The sequence below is a fragment of the Spinacia oleracea genome, chromosome 3 (assembly GCF_020520425.1).
Source record: "Spinacia oleracea cultivar Varoflay chromosome 3, BTI_SOV_V1, whole genome shotgun sequence".
In the NCBI taxonomy this organism is placed as follows: domain Eukaryota; kingdom Viridiplantae; phylum Streptophyta; class Magnoliopsida; order Caryophyllales; family Amaranthaceae; genus Spinacia; species Spinacia oleracea.
Window position 1 is genome coordinate 45421005 of NC_079489.1, and position 10005 is coordinate 45431009.

The window sequence follows — 10005 nt, forward strand, 5'->3', positions numbered from 1 at the left end:
AAAATAAGTTATCTTGTTTGATGTCATCGTAGATAACGTGTATTGGGGTAGGCTCGCACGTGTTACTCTTTATCGCTTTAACCACATTAATAGCATCACTCTCCACACATATTCGATCGTACCCAAGCCTCCTAGTTGTCTGAAGTCCATACTGAACCGCTAGTGCTTCTGCAATCTAAGGAGTAGTATTGTGAGTTTTCTTAACTGCAACTACTACCAAAGCACCAGCCTCGTCCCAAATTACAACACCTAAATCAGTCCTACATTGCTCGACACAGTGGGCGTCCGTATTCAATTTTACATATCCTTATGGCGGGTGAGTCCATGGATTACTTGCTTACGTCCTCACACCACCAGTCCTAAAAGACATAGGCCGATGGACCTTGCTAGAGTATGCATTATACTCCTCCACCATACGCCAAAGCAAGCCGCTAACATGACAAAATGAGGTCGCTCATTCTCAAAAAATAATAGATTTCTATACCTTCATGAAGCCCACATTAATGCTACCATTTTACCCACAACTATTGAATTGCATTTACGAGTTATCCACAACCACATATCAACAAAGGAAGAGGATGGAGCACCCACCAAAGCATTAGCTAAATTACTATGAAGCCAAATTTCCTTCGCCGCCTCACACTCAAATAAAGAGTGGACAATAGTCTCTGATGGAGCATAACATATAGGACAAGTAGCATCTGTAGCAATGTGATGATATACAAGACGATCCCTCACAGCTAAGTTTCCTTTGCAAGCATTCCATAGGAAGTGACGCAATTTATGTGGCCCCTCGATACCCCACGTAGCCCTCCAAACATCCTCATGAATCGCTGCATTACCCAACTCATCGACACCCATTATAGCTAGCCAATATCCTGACCTTACGGAGTACTTACCATCCCTCGATTGCCTCCAATATAATCTGTCATTAGACTTACGTTGTGAGATATGCAAAGCCAAAATAATAGAGGTAATCTCCGCAGGAAACAAAGCACCAAGTACCTCTCCATTCCAATTGCCATATTCCATATCAAACAAATTAGTCATTCGCAAATCTTTATCATACACCACAGGTGGTGTTGGGCAATATATCTTTCCAGCTTTGATAATCCAAGGGCCAGACCAAATATTAACACCTTCTCCATTACCAATTCGCCACGCTAGGCCATCACGAACAAGAGACTTAGCACCCCACATACTCCTCCACGAGTAACTAGGATCATAGCCACGATAAGCATTTAAAATATTTGAGTGTTTAAAATATCGTTCCTTAAGAATACTATGAAGTAAAGACCCTATATCACATTGTAACCTCCATATTTGTTTTGCCAAGAGAGCTTGGTTAAAACACTTGAGATCCCTAAAACCCAGACTACCCTTCGCCTTTGGCATACACAATTTTTCCCAATTTTGCCAATGTATCTTCCGATCATCTTCTCTCGAACCCCACCAAAAACGACTTAGTAGAATGTGAATTTCGTCAATAAGACCCTCCGGAATTTTGAAAATACTCATCTATATGTAGGAATGGCTTAAGCAACTACTTTAATGAGAACTTCCTTTCCCGGGCGTGATAGTAGACGCTCCTTCCACCCATAAATCATAAATGATAGTCAAATTGAAATTTGTGAATAGTGTCAAAAGTCAAAGCGTCCCTATTATTTCGAAACGGAGGTAGTATATGAGATAAGGGAATGATTGGGTCTAAGTTTTTAGCTTTTTTGGGTTTAAGTTTTTATCTTCCACCTTCTGGGGTCTACCTTTAATTTACTATTAACTTAATTCACCTTTAACTCACTTTTAACCATACTTGAAATAAGAAGATTATTAATATTTATTTTAATTTCTTAAAAAAGTAAACATATATACTTCCTCCGTTCCGGAAATATCGCACCATTTGTTTTTGACACTATTCACACTCCGACTTTGGCCATTTGTTGTGATTCGTACGTAAGAAAATTTTAGTCATGTGATGTCACGTTAGATTTGTATCAATATATATTTTTGAATATTATTTTTTTTATAATTTTTACTTGCACACGATTTGAGATATTAAGAGTCAAAGTAATGGTTAGAGGAGTAAAAGTCAACCATGGTGTGATATTTTCGGAACGGAGGAAGTATACTAAATATAAACTTTGGAACACATTTAATAACCTAGTCCCCTCAAAAATGATATATACTTTGTATAAAAATATAAAGAAAAATTATATCTATAATAATATCTCTACACATTCCTAACCTCTTCCCTTGTTAGAAATAATATATTATGAAGCTTTTTTTTTTACCGAGTAGTCTTTTCGACGAATTTCCTTTTTCAAATTAATTTTTTGTTGTTGTGTAACTTCCATCGCATAATACTCATTTAATCTCATATGGTTATTGTTACTCCCTCCATATTTAAAAAAGAGATACACTTTCTTTAAACGACCGTATTTTAAAAAGAGATACACTTTCGGGTTGATGACGCCAGAACAGAACGACATAGAGCTAAGTGAAAACCTCGACGACACAGAAGAACTTAGAGAATTGAAGCAACACTGATAAGGATAGCCTCCCAACAACAGATCGTCGTAAAGTGCTTGAACAAGAATGTCAAGGCAAAGATCTTCAAAGAGGGCGAGTGAGTGTTCCAGCTTCGAGGGACCAACTTTATTCGCTTTCATTTCATTTCTGCGACAAATGTTCGTCATGTTCTTGTCGCTTTCATTTCATATCTCTTCCTTTGCGTATTTTATCGCCTTCGTTTTCATACCAATCATTACTGACTTAGGCATCAGAGGACCGTTGGGACCCCCAACGACCTATTTTCCTAGTGACCAATGTTCCTCTTGCAGGCTCAACACTCGACAGCTGCAGGCCTCATCAATAGGCAACTACTACACCAAGCGACGACGCATCAACATGGTCATGACCCTCAAACTTTCTGGATCCACAACGATGCGTCGCCACTAAGCGCGACCATTAAACAATGCAAGTACTAACTTTATGTGCGCATACTTTGTTCTTCGAGTACCTTACAAGTGACATCTTCCCACAACGCACTAAAAATAGAAGTCCGTCAAACACTTTTTCAGCCAAACACTTGCGAACCAAATAAACACAAACGACACACATTCATATAAACATCAAAATGCGCGACCTCTAGGGCCACGACTTTAATCCAAACTGCCTCCAGTTTACACGGCTAAACCACACCAAAAACAAAGTATTCAAACACCTCTTCATCACCTTCGATGACAAGTAAAAACATCCAGAAACCAAAAACTAAATCATAGTCAGAGGAAACTAAAAAACTACAAACTATTACCACTGGTCTTACGAGGCCGAAGCATCTTCCACCTCCTGCTCCGGGGGCACGAAAGCAACGACGGATGCCTCTTCCTCATTCTTTTCTCCTTCTCCTTCCTGAGTAGCTAGGGCAGCAGCGTCGTCGTCTTCCCCTTGGACGATGGCAATGTCGTTGTTCTCGGTGCCAACAGTGTGGACGATATCCTCTATTGTGGCCACTAGAGCCGACCCCTGATCAGCCATGTCGCAACCACAGGCGAGATAGGCGCCCACCTCCTTTTCAGCTTCCCAAAGGCTAGCCTCGCCATTCAGGTACTGCCACATTAGTTGCGCCCTTGTCCTCATGACAAATACAGCTTCGTAATCCTTCACCTCTTCTTGGCTCGCCTGATACTAATCCCTCAACCCGTTCATCTCAACAGCCTGCATCTCCAACTTAGCCCTCTCTTCGCCCAATTCTTTATTCATTGCATTCACATGATCACCCTTAGCCTTCACAACTGCCTCCATGTCAGACAACTTCTTATCAGCCCCCTTCCACTTTGCTTCCCACGACGTGCATCCTTATGCGCCGCAGCGACCGACTTCGCAGCCATAGCCAATTCGTTGTTGACCTGAGAGAAATTCTTATGAGCGGCCAAAGAGGCTTGGAACGCTTTTACACCGTAGATGTCACAATATCAAACAAACGCACGACAGTTAAACACTCGACAACAACGCGCGACAATTAAACACCCGACAAACAAAGCATACAAAACAAAACAATTTAACACTACAAAAATGAACATAACAAAAACTAACCATTAGCTCAGCTCAGCTGCAGTGGAGCAGGTAGCCATCGGCGTCGCCACTTGATACGATGCAGACGACGAAGGCAGCAGAAGATGATCGGTATACGGCCAGACAATCAAAGTGTTACCGTCAGACAAGAAGTTTAGGGGTAGAGAGATAACTATATTCTCAATAGCGAACTTCGACTCAGCATGCAACTTCTTGATCGACAGAGAAGGCGTCCTAAAGGGCTTAGGAGGAGACAACGACGCTCTTGGACGAGGACTTGTTCCACCAATGACGACCAACTTTTCCATACTGGCGCCAATCTTAGAATGACGAGCGACAAGAGACAGACTTCGACTACCAGAATAAGCGGTAGCCGTAGCAGTAGTCGACCGTAGTCTCTTCCTCGCCCGTTCAACCATTTCAGAGGGCTACATCCTAGCCATAGGCTTGGAAGACAAGGTATGCTCTGCAAGAAAAACTATATTATCCATCCCACATCCAGAATACGAATCAAAATACAAATATACCCAAAACACAAAAATACTTGTAGTGTTAACCATCTCCCCTTCGGATTTTTCCCCTTTGCCTTCCTCAGATGATGAATTAGCGACAATCTCTTCGGCCAAATTTCTCCTTCTCCTATGTCGTCTCATCTGCTCAACCTCTTCCTCATCTCCCACTTCAGTGTCTCCTGTCTCTTCACCCCCTAAATCCTCGGAGTGACTCACGTCGCGACGAAACTTCATCTCACTGTCAGAATATCCTAGAAACCTCACCGTCTTCTCCTAATAGTTGACTTTTAAATCCACTAACGACACGTCAATAACTGCAAAATAGCACAAAGTAAGGAAACGTTCCATAAAATAGCAACAAAACGCAAAATACGACAAATGTTCACCTTCCCGTGTCCATTCTTCCACCAAAAAGTCGTCGACTTCCCCTAGCAACTCTTTGTTCACAAAAATGAACCTACTTTTCCAACCCCTGTCGTTTACCCTAAAACCACTTGCCAAATTCTTCATCGATTTCTTTGTAACCAGTGTGTACCGATTAACATCCTTCATCTTCATATCGTAAGTGTAGAGTAGATCCGCCAAGTCAAAAGGCTTCTCCCAATCAGCAGTAACCCGGTCTATCACCGAATAGATCCCCAGATCTGGGGCATCAACTGTAATAGACTTAGATTTAGCACCTCAATAAATGATTTGGCCAAAGGGGTAAAGGGAAAGCACAAACCGATAAGGAAGGGATACTCATATAGCACCACATAACCATGGGGAGAAGTGGAACGCTTCTTCACCCGGACCCGGGATCGCAATTTTCGACGACGGTGGTAGGCCGAAAATTGCCAGCAGCTCTTGCGCATCAGTAAAGGTAGTATAGAACGGGTTATTTGAAGCAACCGGGCCAGGTTCGGCCCTATTTCTCCCTCTAACTGCTACTACCTTAGGTCTAGCCATATCTTGCGAGAATTTAGTGAAAAGGCAAAGGGAAATTAAAGGAATTTACCTGAACAGGGTGAAGGAAATATGTCCTTCACCCAAGGTGCATTAAGTCTCATACCAAGGTTCAGATTAATTACGAACAATTAATTCAGTGAGATCAAGTGATCGGAACAGCTAGTTGGAGCAATGCTTCCGATTAGTGAGTTCTAATGAATATTAAGCTCACATCTTACTCTTGACTGAACCTACAAGGTCACACCAATGGCATGTTACAGATCACCGGATTAAATGAATCGGAAATTCATTTAATAGCTTTTCGGGAATTAGTTTTGGAAAACGTATTATACGATACGACCTTGCATCGGAATCGTATATCGTATCGCAAATATTCGTAAGCTGGGCGAAACGAATAATCGTATCGTACGATGGTGATTTGTCGGATACGATACGATAAATAATAGCCGTAAGGTATTAGTCGCGATTACGAAGAGCATCGGAGTTGCCGGCCGAGCTCGGGAGCAAGCCAGCCCGCGGGGAGTGGCAGCGGGCGCACTAACGCGCAGCAGCACAACATCGAGCCAGAGAGGCCCATGGCCCATGCTGCTCGGCTGCGCGCCGTGGGCTTCGGCCTGCAGTGTGGGCTGTGCGCGGGGAGTGTCCGTGTGTGTGTTGTGGCCGGTCAAGGCCCCTTGGTCTTGGCCGGTTACACTAATATAATACTAGTCTTATATGCACGCGATGCGTGCGAAAATATATAAAAAATAAAATTATGTTATGTAAAAAAAAATTATTTGTAAACTTTCTCTATAGAAAAAGTAGACATAAAAATAATCGAGGGATATATATTTTATTACGGAGTATATTTGTTTGATTAAATTTTGTTTTAAAAAATTTATATTAAAATATGATTTATTTGTAACAAGATAAAAATGTGGCATAATAAAATACTTGAAAGAAAAAAGTAAATTATGTTATTAATAAGGAGTATATTTGACTGTGATTAAGTACTTGATTGTGACTTTCTTTTTTTACTTTTGAATTTTTTTCTACTGCATGTGATTAAATCTGATTGACTAACTATTTTTCTTCAATCCCTTTTTATTTTATTTTTCAATTAATGTTAATATAATTGGTAAGTAGTATTAAATTTTATTGACTATTAGACTTTCTTAATTGGTGATTTGCATAAAATAATCGGTTTTTAAATTAATTAAATTCAATGCCATAAAACAATGTAGTATTTTAATTAATTCAATTTGATATGAAATTATGGAGGGTATTTTAGACTATTTTATAGGGGACACCAAAAGTGCATTTACAAAAATAACCTCAAGAATTCCCTTATATAATAGAGATTAGGTTATTATATTTTTCCACAAACTACAACACATCAGTTTTCCAACCAGAACCTAATTCTGAATATTACGTTCTTCAGTTTTCTCCTCTGTGAAAATTGTTCATCCCAAAAAAGCAAAAATCTTGTACTTTGTCTAAGCTACAATAATCAAGGCGGACCTGAACGTGTCGGTGAACCAAGTAGAGGAACGACAAGTGGAGTTCTTTGTTCGTGTTCGTTGACAGATTACTTAGAAAAACACGCTTCGAATGTAAGTTTGCTTAATCTGTGCTTTATACATGTTTCCTGGCTTTGGGGGTTGTTCTACACATGTTATGTATGTTTAACTGTATTCCCCTACATTGGTATCACGGGCCTTATGTATTCAAAGCATGTTTTAGCATGAATTTTATTGCTTTTGCTGTTGTCGAATTTTTGGGAATTTTTGTTGATTTTTCAGAATTTTTTATGAATTATTGGATTAATTGCGTAATAGGTTTTGAAATAAAAAAGATTCGGGTTTTCGACTTTTCTGACCCTAATCTGATTTAAAACGATTTTCTAAGATCAACTCATGTGAACGGAATTGCAAAAACAGGCTTCGAAGTTATGTTTTTTGGGCGTTTTTGTTAATTTTCGAATTAAAATTAATAAATTCGGAAGGTTTTTCAATTAATTGGTCGACCTAAACTACTCGGAATTGATTAAAATTTTGACACAATCTTTCTGGGTATATTCTTGATCTATGGAAAAAATTTCAGCCATTTTCGATAAGTATAAACCCTAATTTTACTTTCCCCAAACTTGTACATTTTAGATCGCTTATTGATTTTTTAAATAATTTATATCTAATAATTTGGTTAATTGGGAAAGGGAACATAATTTCATGGTCAGTGGCTAATTTTAAAACTTATTGGATTAAAATTTTGAATAGTTTCGTTAATTTTAATCGACACTTGAACCAAATTGATTAAAATTTGAAATTTAAATGTTTAGAACGATTTAAATTTTAGATTTGATTATTTAAATGTTCAAATTTTCAGTTGAAATCGTTCGTTCTTAAAATTTGAATAATGTTAGCCTTGATTTAATATTTTACGAAATTGGATTGTCTTTAAATTAATTAAATCGTAAAAATCGTTGTTTTTCAATTCGAAAATAAAAATCGTAACTTTTTATGAAAAATAACTTAAATGCAAACGTTCGTGAAAGTAATTTTTTTTAATTGAGTTGGTCCGTAGTACGAACACAAGGGTGGGGTGGACGTGCTGCTCGTCGAGCCACACGGGCTGCCACATCCGTGCCGAGCCGCAGCGACGCAGGCAGCAGCGAGCATGCTGCGTGCCGCGCACGCTGGGCGAGGAAGGGGCGAGTAAGGCAGGGCCTTGGCTTGCGAAGCAAGGCACCTCGCCTTGCGTTGCGCAGCGCAGCGACGAGCAGCGACGAGCACACAGGGGCAACAGCACGTTGCGGGTACGTGTGCGCGACTGCGAGGTGCATGGGCCTTGCTCGTGTGCCTCGTAGGCCACACCGTGCGATGCTCGCCTAGCCCGCGCACGCACACGAACAAATATTTTTTTGTTTATTTCGTTGGGCTTGACAATTATGTTTGCATTAATTTGGGCTAACGAGATAATTAATAATTATTTTATTTACTTGGGCCGGGCCACGAGTTTAATTTAATATTTAAATAATTAATCATCCGGAATAATTATTGGTTTGAGTGGGAGCCACTAAATGAAATTAAATATGAAATAATTATTTTTAATCATTTTCGTAGGTCGCATTATTTTAATTAAATTCAATTTTAATTAGAATAAAGTCTAAGGATTAATAATTTGGAAATTGATTAATCTTTTAGGACGCGTTTATGTGAACGTGAATTTTTATTAATTCATGTAAATACTTGCATAATTAATTGGGCCATTCGTTTTAGCATACGAATGGGTGAATGCATAGAATGTATATTTTAAGTAATGCAGGTACTTCAAGTGACTAGTATGGCCATTTAGGATAGTTAAATACGGTCTGCGAATCGTTCTATCTTTGAATGTAAAGTTTTAAATGTGGTCTGCGAACCATGAAAATTTTGATGTAATTTTATTTTCAAGTATTTCTAGTTTAGAACTTTAAGTTAGCAATTGAATGAAGATTCAAGACGATGCCAAGCTAACAAGATGGTGAAGAAGATTGGATGCTTCAAGACAAGATGTTTTGGGCCATACTAGTTCACCTATTATATATTTATGCACTTTATATATATTATGCTTGAATGAATGTATATTATGCATGAATGGGTTGTTTGTATGACTCGATTTGATTAAGTTCACTAAATAATTGAACCAACATAGAAACAACTAGGTCCAAAGTAATATTGAGTATAAAAATTGCCTTCCAAATCAAGCACTTACAAAAATCTAAGGATCTAACGTAGTAGGTTTACGCCAAAGCGAGGTGCTATATTAGTTGACTTAGATGGTAAGGCGTCCCAAAGGAGCACGTTGATTGTGGTTTCAACTCAAACAACAATGGTATTATGTTGTGGCAATGGGATAAATTATGGTATTAATTTATTAACCAAGAGTAATTTGGAGATTACTTGCAATAGGTTTTTCTTACCTAGAATCTTAAACTACTTAAGACATGCCAAAGCTGCTTAAGGATTTAGGACTTTTAGGGTCTTGGAATCGTTTCATTCATTTTTGGACCATGTTTTTTTCTTTTGCATGAATGAAATGTTTAATAGCTTTAATGATTGCATGCTAGCTTTTATTTTAAAGTTATTAAGTTATGAATGGTTATTTATTGTGAATTCTTTTCAAATGTAGTAATCAAATGGCCGCAATCAAAACAACACTCAAAGTAAACGAAATTCTGGCTGTAAAATTGAACCTATCAAACTTTCTTGATTGGGAGAGGAAGCTTCGGCAAGTCCTCAGGTGGAACAACATTGAATATGTAGTTGAACATCCCATCACCAACTATTACTCAAAGGATATGACTCCAGAAAAGCACTGTGCGTGGGCGAACCACATGTCGCTAGTGATGGATCTTATTCTTAGCTCAATCCCCAAGGATTGGAGTGCAAGGTTCGTTACATACGAGCCATGGGCACTCCTAAGGTATCTTAGGGATATATGTCGTGGTAGA